The sequence below is a fragment of the Melanerpes formicivorus genome, unplaced genomic scaffold (assembly GCF_026170545.1).
Source record: "Melanerpes formicivorus ecotype bairdi unplaced genomic scaffold, bMelFor1.0.p_v2 SCAF_16, whole genome shotgun sequence".
NCBI lineage: Eukaryota > Metazoa > Chordata > Aves > Piciformes > Picidae > Melanerpes > Melanerpes formicivorus.
In genome coordinates, this window is record NW_027142368.1 from 7,437,627 (window position 1) to 7,452,283 (window position 14,657).

The window sequence follows — 14,657 nt, forward strand, 5'->3', positions numbered from 1 at the left end:
TTAACCTAATTGGGGCTGCACAATTAACAAAGGGCAGGATTCGCCTGAAATACTCTGTAGTACTAATGAAAATGGAGACATCTGAAGAAAACCAGAAACTTTCAGGTCCTTGGTTATATTTGGAGACTGAACAGAAAAACTAGGATTAACTTGTTCACAGATGTGACAGCAGAGTTCTAAAGCTGATCCAGATCTGCCAGAGAGATCAAGTTTTGTGCCTGAACTGATCAATCAGCAAAGGATCCTCACCTGTGTTTTAAACCAGTCAGACTATAAATAAGTACCAAGATCAATTAACTTTTCCAAAAACAGTTTTAAAGCAAGGCTTTCCAGTATGAACACGGCTTTCCATCTAGATTAAGATGCCAACACATGATTCACAAAACCCCAGAGACTGTCCATGAGATAAAACAGAACTTTTGATCACTTAGTACTCTAGAGAAGTAAGATAGAAAAGTTCTCATTATCTGGGCAGGACCAGTTGAAAAGAGCACACACAGGAAGAGCAACAGTATTACACAATGCAGTCAAGGCTCTGATGTGCGAGGTACTTTGCTTTTGCTGTCATAAAATACCTTACAGAGGCATGTGCTGAAGACAGAGCCCTGCACAATTAATCTGTGGAGATAGATTTTCACACCTTCACTCAACGAAGGGATTATCTGTTAAATTTTACAGGGGTAAGGCAGAGAGCATTTAATCAGTTGCAGCAAACCAACACAGTAATTCCTGACTTGGTCCCTTGAAGGTGAAGTCAATCAATCTGTGTTCAGATCTGTGCTGTGGTTCTTACAGGCCTACATTACAAAGGCAATAATCTTCTTAGTGTTGTGATACAGGTCAAACAGACCACAGAAAACACAGGTTTATAAATGCAAAAATCCAATTAATGATATTTAGTGAAACTCAAAATAGCCTCTTCAAACCAGACTGTGAATTCAAGTAGGGCCTTGTAAGACACACAGGAGAGCATTAGGTCACCCAGCTACTGATCCTTGAACATACCACATGCTGTAAACTGTCAGAAATAGGATGTCCAGGTCCCTGAAGCTTCCATGTAATTCTGTAGTAGCCTACAGAAGTCCAGAAATTGTTTGGAGTTGCTTCAGTGGAGTTAGTCACTGGTTCTGATTAGCAGAATGGCAGCAAAGCAGTGGTGTGTTTGCTAACAATTTTATCTGAACCTAACTGAAAGTTTGGTTACTGAATGTGGAATTGGCAATAGTCTGTATGCATGCAATGGGTGAGATCTCTGTTTTCCTGGTGCCTATGTGGTGTGTTCAGTTGTTGCTCTTTATCTGTTTATAAATGTAGAACTCATGGAATGGAGCCATCCAGCAGAGGGACTGTGAACAGAGAGAGTGCTTTCTCAGCATGAGCCCCAAGCTCTAACAAGCCTTACTTGACTTGCAGAACAGACTAAGATCTTCTGATGAACAACACTATGTAAATACTAGAAACTCTTATTTTTTAAACACTTCTTGTTTCTGACATACATGCTGGGAATTTCCTTTTTCACAAACAATGCCTGTCTTGGTAGAAGCCTGTTTCCATGACCAAAACTATGATGAGAGCATCAAACTAATATGGTTCCAGGAATAACCTACACATCAGTTCTAGCCTGCCAAGAACACAGAGACTGGTTATTTAGATGAATGGGTTTGGTTAATAAGCACCACAAAGTAGAAAAAAAGATGCCTATATATTTTAGTTCATAGATAATTATGAGGGAGGGAAAAAAAAGTGTATGGAGAAAAATCATGTATGGTTGGGGAACAGAAATACAAGCTTTGAACTTCCTATCCTGAAAATATAAATCACTCTAAGTTTTAAAGCACTTGCATGACTCATATGCAGAGGTCACAGACCAAATCTGCTGATGGAGGCAGGATGAAACAAATTCAGCTGCATTTTTATGATACTTTTCCTGCTGCTCTTAAGCTTTTTATTTACCCAAAGTAATACAATTTTCCAGAAAAGTCTAACAGCTCCGACATATGGAACTGCTATCCAGTTCACTGCTTAGGTGCAAAACTGCACAGGAACAGTGGTCTGTCAATAAATAGCTTACTGCAGGGCAGGGAAAGTAGTCTCTCAGGAACTGTATTGCCAGCTTGGCAGTATTCTGGAAAAGGAGATCTCAAGATGGAATTGGTATATTACTGCAGTTTAGTGAATAGGATCCAGGCCTAAAGGAAATCCAACTCAAGTAACATGAAGACTGAATGGAAGGCAGAGAGAGTAACAAGAAAACGGGGCTTGTTATTGCAGAGGTCTATAAATCAAGGGGTTTTTTCTTCCTTACTCTAACACAAACTCATAGCCAGTTTTGGACATCCTTACTAGTCAGTACACTGTAGTTTTTCACTTGGGAAATAATATCATAACACTGAGTAAGCTATTTGGTAACCAGTTGTGGTGCCTTTACACTTGCTGAGTAATATCTTTGTGCCACAAGAGAAATCAACAGGAATTATGATTTAGGTCTGGTCTGCATACTAATTTTATGCCACTGAGATTCTGCTGACTCTGAGGTTGCTTCTGTATTTTCACTAGCATTGCTGTTGCTTAGATTTTGGTCCAGCATAACTTAGAAAATGAGAGGAGACTAATTCCTGCATTCAGTTTAAAATGTCAGCACATAACAACTCAACAAGCCTGGCTTCACAAGAAAATTATAGACCTGAGTGTGTCTTGATCCAATGGCAGGGAACAAGACTTGTCAGGAGAGAGAGGCTGTATATTGTGTGTTCCACGTGATCTGTGTGCATGTGTGGTTTGGATTAAAGATTTGAGGTTTGACATAAAGTGTAAAAAAGTGTGTGTATTTATAGCTATAACATTATTCTATCTCTTGTGTGTTTAGGGAAAAAGGTAATGGGCCTGCCTTCATTTACTAACATTTGGACCTTGCAAGGTGCGCTAAAAATAACAGTAACATACTGGGGGAGCTGTAATTCCTCAGGGTCTTGTCAAGACATTTTTAGTCATTTGTCAATCCATTACAGGTGAACTATGTCATGCCAATAGTATTTTATTTTTGTCAACAGTCTAATTTTTTGCCTAGATCTAGTTGGAATTCCCCCTTTTGAATGACACGTCACAACATTCACGTGTGTTAGCTGGGAAGGACACAGCCTGACAATTTGCCTGTATTAAAATTTAGTGTTGTATCTACCTCCTTGCATTGGTTTGGGATTCTTCACTTCTAGATTTAAGCCCTGGTGAATGGGGAGGGAAGGCTAAGAGTACCACATACCCCCAAAGCCACCCCTGAAGTCCCAGGTGCTAGTTCCATGCCATCCTTTTAAGGACCAAGGAAGGCATGAAGGCAATTGGGAGACATTTCCTTCCTCTCTGCAGTTACACACCAATAGACTTCAGCACTGCCAGAGAACCTGAATTTCCCAATATGGGAAAGTTTAGATCCTGCAACCTAGGCTTATTTCTAAGTGTATTTTTATACACCATGTTAGACTAACAGGACATCAGATGTTGTAGGAATTTAAGTAGCTATTTAGGTACTGAGGTCAGGTATGTATTTGGGTATCCAAAAGACACCGACCAGGCTCTCCAGGTGCCTGCATCTCAGTTGGTAAAGCCTGTCTAATTCCCTGTTGCTGGACACGAACACAGACACAAACCTGATTCAACAAGCAGGTGCTTATTTCCCAGCCTCTGTTCCCAAGCTACTCTTTGCACAAGTATTTACACTGTAAATAATACACACAAAGATGGCAAAGTTATAATTACTATCTACTGCAGCATGTTGCCTTACTTTCTGCACACAATGTGGCATTTGCTATTTCGTGGTAACGAAAGTCTGCCTCATTTTCTTAGTATGCAAGTTATTACTCTCCACTTCAGAAAGCACTCTCTCCTACCCTGCTGAAACCTCTCAAGAGTATCCCCAAGGACTGGTTAAATGCTCAAACAATTAGCATAAACCAAGCCCTTTCTTTCCTTTTTTTTTTTTTTTTAATGGACTGCAGTTTCCTCATTTTTTACAATGTGCCATTCGTTGCAGCTATGCTTAAGGTTCAATCTGACAGACCAGTTTTACTCTTTCTACTACATTTTCAAGACTTTAATAGAGTATGGGTCTGAGTTAGACCTTAAGCTCTGCACACTCTGACTTGATCCATGGATGCACTTCTTTGAGCATGTGAATGGTTTCTTGACTTCTCTACTTGTCTACTTGCATGCTTATTGTTAAGCGAGGAATTAAGTGGTTTGTCAGAGTGATCCCAAGTGCTTAGCATCTGAACAGCATGAATTTTTACTCAGTTGAGTAAGAAAACCTTTCCTAGAGCTTCATCTCTCTATCCTGCCTACATATGACTCTACTTCCCTGTCAGAAGAATAAAATTCATAGTCATTCTTATCTCTCTGGGAGTTATTACTGAAACTGGAGACCGCTGGTTTGAACTGGAGAATTAAATCAAGCAGAGCTGGTACACTAGTCATCTAGGGGTTAAGCTAATTTTGTTCGTGCCCTTGCTGTTTCTTGCTATCAGCCACTATGCATCCACCCTTTAAATTCTGAAAAGAACACCAACCTTTAATCTGTGGTATTAGTCCCTTTGACAAAATGGAAGATTATGTCTTTTTCCCACAAGCCTCCATGCAAAGCTTAGCCAGCTTCCATCTGGTCTGGCTAATTAAATGTAAGTTAACATTAAGTTAAGAGCCAGCTCCAGCCCACAAACCTTCCATTCTGAAACTGCAGATGTATTAATTGGCCAAACTATTTGAGCATTTAATTCCAATTTTTGATTACTTCTATTTTCTTCACTCTCTCATGAAAACAGGCGAATGTTTTTGAAGACATATTTGCATAATTTCAGCTCAGAAACACAAAACATTAAGACATGCTAATAAGATTCTGAGCAGCCATAAAATTGTCAGGTTTTCTTCTTCTGCACTTGACATGTTAATAAAGTACCATCATAACAGTGTGCAGGATCTGCCTATTATGCACCAGATCTGGAATCACTGGAACTGTACATTTTAAAGCTGGCTGTGACCCACAATCTGGCCCTATATGTACTAAAACTAGAGTCAGTTGTCGTATTCCTTATTCAGTCAAAACTTTCTTTGACCTTGGTGGGAGTTCCATCTGAATGAAGAACAAAGGGATTAGATCTAATATGAGGAGCTGCTAATTGCAATCATGCCCCCAGTTGTTTTCAATAAAATTCATCTGTAAAACTAAAAATACAGAGAATCTAAGTCAAAATGGTGCTTTGCAGTAATTTTTAATACTTGCTCTCCACAGGTCTTGTACCTAATCTGTTTTGCTAATATTTAACATTAGATGTTAGGAAAACTGTAAACGTAAAGACTTTTAAAACAAGTAATGTGGCAAAGTTAGATTTATTGATTTAACGCCTGACATTACTTTGAGAAAGATCATTAGTAAGTAAAACAGCCTAAACCCCTTAACTAAACCCTCCTTCTTCAGCATAGACAAAGATCACTCTAAGAAATGTTATTTCTTCATATATTTATCTAGTACAATGCCTGCTGCAACAGTATGTGAAACAAATTAAGAAATGCAAAACCTAGAAAACTTAGTTCACTTTCTAGTTCACACTAAAAGAGGAATTAAACACCAGATGAACTGTTGTAACAAAGAAAAAAGAAAAAACAAACAAAAAAGGCAACACCCTGCCCCCCAAAAAAACAAAACCATGCCCAACAGTTAAAAGTTCAGTTCCATATAAAAATCTCAATCACATCAAGACATACAAGAGAGTTCAAACACCCTCTATGGCACAAAGTGATAACTATTGGAGCGAGACTAAATGCTGAAATTAGGAGATCATTGCTCCTTTCTGCTTCTTACCCTACAGAAGATTACATAAGCAAATCAACAAATCAACCTTTTTAAGTAATTCTCCTTTTCTCTGCTCCACCTGCCACAAGCAGACAGTAGGGATGGAACAAACATTTGTCTTTTTCTCTCTTCATTCAGGATAGAAAACAAAATTCTCAGGTGTTTAGAAATGCTGAGGTGAGAATGTTCTGTATCAGGGCAGACTATTATCAGCTATTATGATGTTTGCAATAGAAATGGACAAATAATTCTCTCCAAAAAGACTCTGAAAACAAAAATGCCATTCTTACAGAGTGCAAGACCAACACAGGCAAAACATTTTTTATTTGTTTGGTTATAATATGGGATTTTCCTACCAACTTATTCTCTTCTCTCTTCTACCCCTTAAATTTTAATGACCTGCTTGATAAAAGCCTTTCTCGTGAACTTCAGAATCTGTTTTATCCTCTGATTAGCTTAGTTTACATTTCTGCTCTAACTACACACACCAACTCTCTCTTCTCCATAGCTTACCCTGGGGATGTTTTTCTGCACACAGAATTGTTACCTTTTACTCAGTTAAAAGCAGCTTAGCTCAGAACATCTGATAAAATCCACCAGGGTAACTTTTTCAAAAATTAAATACAAGATGCAAAATGCAATCTAAATTTACTGGTCCTACTCTAAGACTAGAGACAGCCTTCTTTCACTAACCTAGTAAGATTCGGTTCATATTCAAAATATCAGACCTGCAATGCAGTGAAATGCTGAGCTCCATTCTGACACACTTGAGGCTTATTCCTGTGAACTAAACTCCTGGCACTTTGCTCACGCCAGCTTTCCTCGTGAACTGGAGCCACCTTGTGCCCTACACAGCACCTGCACCCTACTCTCCCATTAAGAGTTTAGGCATCCTACACCAAACTTTCAGTTAGACAGCCTGCGCATCACAGAATCAACTGATGATGTTGATGAGACAAAAACTCCTGAAAGATATTTATTCAGATTCTATATAGTTTCATTTTTAACTGTTTCAAATGTGTTAAGCATGAACAAAAATAATAAAGATGCAAATCAAACGGATTCCCCAATCCAACCCACCACTGCAATGTTTTTAGGAAGTAATCACTTTGAACATTCATGGTATAATGAGGAACACCACTACTATTTTCCAGTTTATTAACTGTTCTTACCTATAACTACAAATTATAACAAAGCAGAATATGAGGCCATACACTGCTTAGCTGCATGTTTTATTTTGCAGTAAACCAGTAACGTCTCTTCCTCTACAGTAATGAATTTTGAGTGCACAGCATGTGGCCTTAAAATGTTTAGTAAGTGCTACAGTTCAGATTTGGCCTTTAGCCATGAAACTCAAATTCAGCCTTGAAATATCCCCAAGGCTCAAGCTTTTTTTTTGTCTCGTCTCGTTATAAAACAGGGATCACGTGCATCAAAGAGAGCTGGACACATTTCCAGAGGTTAACGGGGCAAATTCTGACTCAGGGTCAAATCTACAAATTCATGTTCTTTTATTCTAACAGGATCAGTATCAAATATGTTGAGGCAATGAGAGCAAATACATCTTTCTTTTCTTCTCAAAGCAAGGGTGATTTTCTTTATTCCAAGCAGAGGGGATAGATGTGATTGCACCTTCCAGGAAAACTAATACGCATCTTTTAAAGAGATGAATCTGACTTGGTATTTTTCTTAAGCCTGAAAGTACAGGTTAAAAAAAAACAACAACAAACCAAACCAACCAAACAACGGCAAAACAAAACAAAACAAAAAAACACCACATGCCAAAAAGCCACCACAAAACCCAAAACCATGAACCAGTTACAAGAAAACCTGTTCTGGCCTTTTACCATTACTCTTCTTCATGCACTCTGACGACAAGTTAGGCATATCATCTTTTGAATCCAGCACTGCAATAGATTATACTGCATTTACTCTGAGCACTCTGACATTATCATTATCTTCTTTTGTGCCCAACAGCAACTACAGCCCCTCTAATGCCATTATTGTAATTAAGAACAATCTGAATCATTGACAGCACTGCCTAGCTTGCTCTAGAATCCCCTGTGCATTAGTGTTCTTCTAAACCAGTATTTCACTATTAATAATTTGCTGCTTTAGAACCGCCTATGGTTAAAAGAAAAAAAATTATAAGGCCTCAGCCTCACTCGATGGCCAAAGAAACTCGTTAGGGGGAAAAAAATAAATGAAAGGCTGTACACTGGCAAACTGTTAGCTTTTCTTTATACGCACTGAAAATGGATTCACACCCTGCCAACCTATTCAGGCCGTTACCCAGGTGAGGAAGCTTATTTTGGCTTGCTTCAAAAGGACCACCTGTACAGATACAAAAGAAAACATCTCTCACTTCTCCCACTAAATGTACCCAAAGTACTTCTCTGTCTAAACTCTCGCCTTCATTAATCCAGCTCACAGCTGGATAAGTAGGGCAAAGCAATTTAGACATTCTTGACTGGGAAATTCTGACCTTAACACCCACCCTTGCTGCACAGGTCCACTCTAGGCTGCCTGTACCCTTGTCCATTCATTTGCAAAGTATGACACCATAGCTCTATAACTGCTTATCACCCAAGTCTCTGACTGTCTGCAATTCCAGGGAAACAATCAATCACAAGTTAAAGAAGTGCAGGTACAACTTGCAGGGCAGCACTAACACAAGCTGGGGTCAGAAAGCCCAAAGCTAAGACACAAGATGCAACTTACGATTTTCCCCTGAAGTACATGAGAAGCTAAGTATTAAGTTCTAATGTAAGAAGAAACCAGTAGCCATTGCCTTGCATGATATCTGAAAAGGGTTATGTTGAACTTTACCTATTGAACAACCATGTTAACATAGCATAGAGCTACATATATATATTTAGCAGACATGAACACAGGAAAGCACTATATCAAAATGACCAAAGAAATGTGACTAGTGGAAAAAGCTGGTATCTCCAAATAAAACAGAAAAATACGTATGAAAATCCCCACTATTTCACAACTGCCTTTCTCCACTCTGTTTCTAGCATAGTTAACTTCCTCTGAATTGTTTGCATGTGCACTGCTGGAGCCATCAAAGCCAAGAAGCCAGCACCAACTAGAGCACTTCTGTTACTTTACTGCATGCAAAGGCAGGCAAAAGAGATTCAAGTGCTACATGAGACTTCAATAGAGATACCAAAGACATGGTAACAGATTTATCTTCTGAACATGCATTCCACTAAAAATTATAAACTCTATACTAAAGAAACAGTCAGAAAATTATAATGTTTAGACTACATTTAGGATTTTTGATGCTTTCAAAACTTTTGCACTATGGGATTATATTTCTGTGTGTGGAAAATCTCTGTCAGTCTGGAGATGAAAGGCCGCTCCTCCCACTGCCATGTCCTTCAGTCTCAGCTCAAAACTTTTGACAGGGAACAATGGTTACTGCCAACTGTTGCATACCCTCTCCACTGCCTGGACTGAAATCCTTTTTTTCCAAGTGGAACTTCATAGGTTTCACTGTGAATAAAGGTTAATCCCATCCATCACTGGGTCACTGCCATAGACTACTCTATCACTCCACAGGAAGTGGGAAAGGGTCTATGGTAAGCAGAAATCAGAGAAGCCAAAAGGCCACAATTATGATTTCAACTACCATGAACTACACTTCCAGGAGTTTTGCTTTGCAAAAATTATTATCTAAGAAAAACAGTATGTGTAAGGTATTGTCAAACGTGATACACTATGCAGTGCTAAACCAGTAAGCCAGGAAGAGAAGTGCTAAAGGACTGTAACAAAACCAGTATTGCTAACTCATGAGTAATGTGCTCTCCTTCATTTTTTATTAAATATACATATATAGAGTGATTTATAGCACCATGCACAACTATTTCACAGGGGCTACTACAAAAATAAAAAGCAAGCAGAACAAGTGGCAGAATGTAGAGCCTTGTCACTTAACCCTGCAATTCTTTAGTATTTTGAGTTGAGTGGCACAGTCGAGTCAGGTGCAGGATTCAGGTGAACAGATGGTAGCTTATCTTCCTAATCCAGCTCTGCCAATACAACTCACTGTTGACCAGTCATATTCCTGGGTTTTCCGTGGTTTGGTTGTTTTTTGTTCTTTCTTCTGGTCTTGGTATTCCCTGGCACGAGCGCAAATTGTGAAGGGTTAGCTGCATGGTAGGCTAAGGCTTTAATGAGACTGCTGATTTGCTTTTGGTCCAAGACATCTTCTGATTGTATTTCAGTCTGGTCACCAAAGTAAATTAACTCACTGGTGCACTCACAACACACGCACACACCCAATCCCAAGAGGGACAAGGGTGTTCAAACCAAGTAATGTTATCTAGCGCACCAAACAGAAAATGAGTAACAATACCTACACAGTTACACACTCAGAGAAAACAAGGCACTACCATAAGCTGGAAAAGACACATGGAATACACTGAGAGCAAGCTAAGCCTTCAGTTCCACCACAGATGTTCATTTGGAAGAGCTGCATGTGAATATGTGAAGCACTCCAAAATATTCTGCCTTCTAGCTCATACTCTCTCATGAAAAACAGCACTACACTTCTCCCAGCACAGCACTGACTGCACCTAGTGTAATAATTGTCCTTTCAAGAGTCATCTCTTTTTTGTTTTGGTTGCAGTTTAGCTAAGAAAATAGCCTGTCACTAGGGCCACAAGTCAACAGACCATCATCACTCTTGTATCAGGACTTTTGAATTTCTGTCTTTTACCTTACCACATCAGTACATCAACCCCAGACAACAGCAGCAGATGGAAAAGCAACAATAGTGTAGGTACACCACAATCACTGCTTTTCTAAAGTTTTACTTTGCAAAGAACTGTGCCCTTACAACTGCTGAATTCATCTTCAGCAACATCAGCATTTAGCTGAAAGAGACTAACAATCTGTGAATTAATAGGAAGCACTTGATCTCACATACAGTGAAGTAATAAATTAACTGGCCTGTCCTTATCTTAATCTCAGTGAGAAAGGTGGAGAGCCCAGTATTAAACCATTCAGTCTGCAGAGAGGGTATGGTTTAATGCTTGTGAAGGCAGCAAAGTAGGATAGATACCAAAGAAAATCCACAGGAGCACAGACTTGTACTTAAAGCTGCCTTTAAGCACAGACATTTCAGAAGATGCAGAACCCCTAAAGCACTAATCGAACCCAGTGAGAACTCTTCTTTTGGTCATAGCCTTCATTTCTTGGTCTTCTCTTACCTTCAAGGCAGATTCATTAAATGCTAAGAGAAGCATTTGAGTTCTGAAATTACAGGTTCTCTCAACAGCATGCTCACTATATGGAGAATGGAATGGAGAACTTCACACTTAATCCTCTTCTGCAGCTTCACATGGTTATATCCACCTTCACATTGAAGACCAAAGGGATATTTTTGTGACTTTGGTATCAAGGATAGCATAGTTTAAATCTGGAGATGTAAAGAAAAATCAGCATTGAAAGAAGGGTACATCAGTCTGAGCTGGTCTATAGCTGTTTGTCTTCTTTCCATGGCTTGTCCTATAATTTGGAAGCAATGGAGGCTCTTCAACCACTTGTTTAATGCTAATTTTACTTCACCGTTTTCATCTTATTTACTTTTCATTTAGATAATTGCTGTGCATCTAGCCAACTACAGCAGATACCAAAAAGGACTGACAGAGCATGCTCACACCTGGCCAGTCACAGGTATGAGCCTGGAGAAGCAGACCAGCCCACCTTCTCCCAGTTGGAACCCTGAAGCATCATACATCTGGAACTTAAGATCATCTTTAGAGGTCACTTCCAATTGTAACTACTCAGTAATTCTGCAACCCAAGCTTGTCAGTCTCTATGACACCATAGTCCAGCTGGAAGCTTGTGGCCGCCACTCCTTCTTTTCCCACAGATGGGTAAGAGCCACTGTAGCAACAAGCACTGCCAAACCAAGCACCCTCATCTGTGTCTGCTCTCAACATCCTGAAGAGCTCAGCAGTAACCACTGCAATCAAGTCAGCACAAGGGATGGAAATTCTTATGGTCAGACATTCTCCCTCTTCCCAGCGCAGCAGCACCTCAGAAAGTAGCTGCTTTCTGCAGCCAGTTCCCTTGCTCTGCTTCTCTGCTCCTCTTCACCACCCTCCTTCCTTTAACTCATTCTGCGCATGTTCAATCTTACCCTGCATGAAACATATAGGCTCAGACAATGAAAAAACTGCTCAAATAGGATTAAACACAGGAAACAAAAGGTATAATTCTGCAGCAGCTAACTTGACTTCACAATCTAAGGCTGCTTTTGGAAGATGAATGTAAAACCAAAGTTCAGTGGCTCTACGCCCACATGCAGGTAACCGGAGAACACAGAATTAATGGCTGTATTGGGTCAGAACAGCAGATCAAAGTCCAGGCTCCTCACATGGCCCTGCATTCTTAATGATAAAACAGGGAAAGGCAAACCAATAAAAATTTAACTACTTTTTTCAACCAGAATCCGCCAGAACAGGTTGCAAGTTGGCTCTTCACACTGCAGAAGCACAGCACAGAGCATAGTGGTGCCTGGCCCTAACGTAGCTACATCTAAACAATAACAGATCCTTAGTAGGGCTAACAGCTAACTGATGATGGCTTTCTGTTTACTGCAGAAAGCAACGCTTGTGGAAAGAGGAGGCAGGAAGGCAAGAGAGGCAGACCCAAAAACTATCAATGGCTACAACAGTTACTCTTTCTCTTGCAGAAGTCAGCATGGCTTGACAGATGATGAACAGCTTCAAGCATGCTGGAGCTGTCATTTACATACACATCTGAGTTCCATCTGGAGGGCTATTGCCATCGAAGCATAAAGCAACAACTTAGTCTTCAGTCTACACTGACAAAAGTGTTTCAGAGGCAATTATCTTTATTCTACCAAGCAATCCTTCAATGGTCAGAGTTGGGAGGCCTTCTCAGATATTCCCTTTCACAGCATGGAATCAAAACTTTAATGCTCTCCCTCTTTAGCAGTTTCTTAACACCTTTCATATAATGCAGATATGCTCAGAGCAAACTGAGTCTTTACTCTCTTTTTCTTTCAGTTTTCAAAATTCCTTCCACTTAACAGAAGTATTTTTATCTACCCAACAGACCTTGCTCCAAGGTAATTATTTCGATGGTGATAGTAACAGCTTTTAGCCAGATTCAGCTATGCAGATGTCTATAACATGCCTCTGGCAGTAATCCAGGGACATGAGAATACCTACCACAGTATACAGATGAGAGATTGCAAGAACATTTAGTTGCTATGCACTAAGGTTGGAGGTGAAGCACATTATGTCAAACATCAAAACCAATTGTTTAGCTATTCTGATGGCACAAGGAGGTCTGGGGTTGATGTACTGATGTGGTAAGGTAAAAGACAGAAACTCAAAAGTCCTGATATAAGAGAGATCCTAAAGCCTCCCTTATGCCATTTCCTTTGCTTAGAAAACACTGTATGCCACCTTTGAAGCACCAGTATGAAATTAGCACTCAGTGGCCCATTTTTATCATTTACACTACCTATTAGCAAATGCAATCAGTTCCTCTTTCGGCTTCATCTGCATTTTAAACACAGTACCAGGCAAGAACAGTAGAAAAGACAAGGCATGCAAAGCATTTAAACAAGTCTACTGACAGGAAAAAATAATAATTTGCACCATTACTCTACTCAAAATGAAGTTGCAGAAACAGGTTCAAACAAAATAATTCAAATAGGTCAACTAAAATTCAGTAGAACACTTCCTATATATGAAAAAAAAAAAAAAAAAAGTGCTTTTCATTAGTGGCACAGCAAGGGTTCCAGAAAGACAACTGACTTCCTGTATGAAGTTCCCAGCTAGACTTCAAACACACCTGGAGCCATACAAACTGTGGCAGCACAATTAAGATGGGAACTTCCCTGTGTCACAGCCTACAAAAAACCAAGATGACCATTCATAGTCTACAAACGTTTATATCTATCTGTAGTGGAGGAAAGATTAGGAAGCATGAAGGAGACAGGCTTCACAGGAAGGATTTACCTGCTTAAGCGTAAAAGAAAGTCTCTAAACCACTGTTATTTTCCGTCATTTCAAAACACTGGGAAACACAGAGGGCAAGAACAACACTAATGTTGTTCCGAAATTTCAAAAGGGTAAATACCAACAGTATGACATAGTGAAATGGTAGGTGCAGGTTTCTGTCAATGCAGACACAGAAATTATGAGAAAAAGTATGACTTCATATAATGTATTTTTGTAAGATTACAAGCCTGTGGGTAAAAGGAACTGCTGCCTCTCACAGTTTGCTGAAGATCTGTGATAATGTCTGTCACTGAGGAAAACTGCGTTAATAATAACAATAATACTGGAGTTACTCTATCTACTACAAATAGGCTGAGTTAATGATCTCCACACATACCTACAACATCACAGAAAAAAAACTGTTCTAGGCTCAGTACTGCTAATATACATGAATACCCTAACAGAATAAGCAAGTACAAATAAAGTTTATTATTCACTACTGCATCAACTTCTGGGCCACCTACAGTAACCAGAAAAAGCCAAATAAAGTGACCACAATCATGCAATGTGCATTTTAACTGAAAAGCAAGGTCACACACCTCAGAAAGACAGTGTCATAGCTAAAGAATACAGGGCTGTACTCACCAAAGTTTTATCACCTGCAGCACTGGTGCTACTCTGAAATACAGTGCATGATTTCATTACCCATCCTGTGATCCTGTGATACCTTTCTTTGCACTTGCAAGAAATTAATATTGTTTGGAAAAAATGTTTTGCAGTGATGGTGACTTTGGCTCTGCTTGCACGCTACACAAATTACATCA

The 14,657-nt window shown here is 39.5% G+C and overlaps 1 protein-coding gene across 2 annotated transcripts in view; it reads right to left on the minus strand.

Moving 5' to 3' along the window:
• PARVA (parvin alpha) overlaps positions 1 to 14,657 on the minus strand; it is a 61,173-nt gene that overhangs the window by 45,300 nt on the left and 1,216 nt on the right. The window contains exon 1 of one of the 2 annotated variants that reach the window (XM_068147972.1): positions 14,479 to 14,506. The exons of the other annotated variant lie outside the window; for it this stretch is intronic. The gene's annotated coding sequence lies outside the window, so the exon portion shown is untranslated. Of the gene's footprint in view, positions 1 to 14,478; positions 14,507 to 14,657 lie in introns of those variants that run through there. 2 annotated transcript variants of the gene reach the window in all.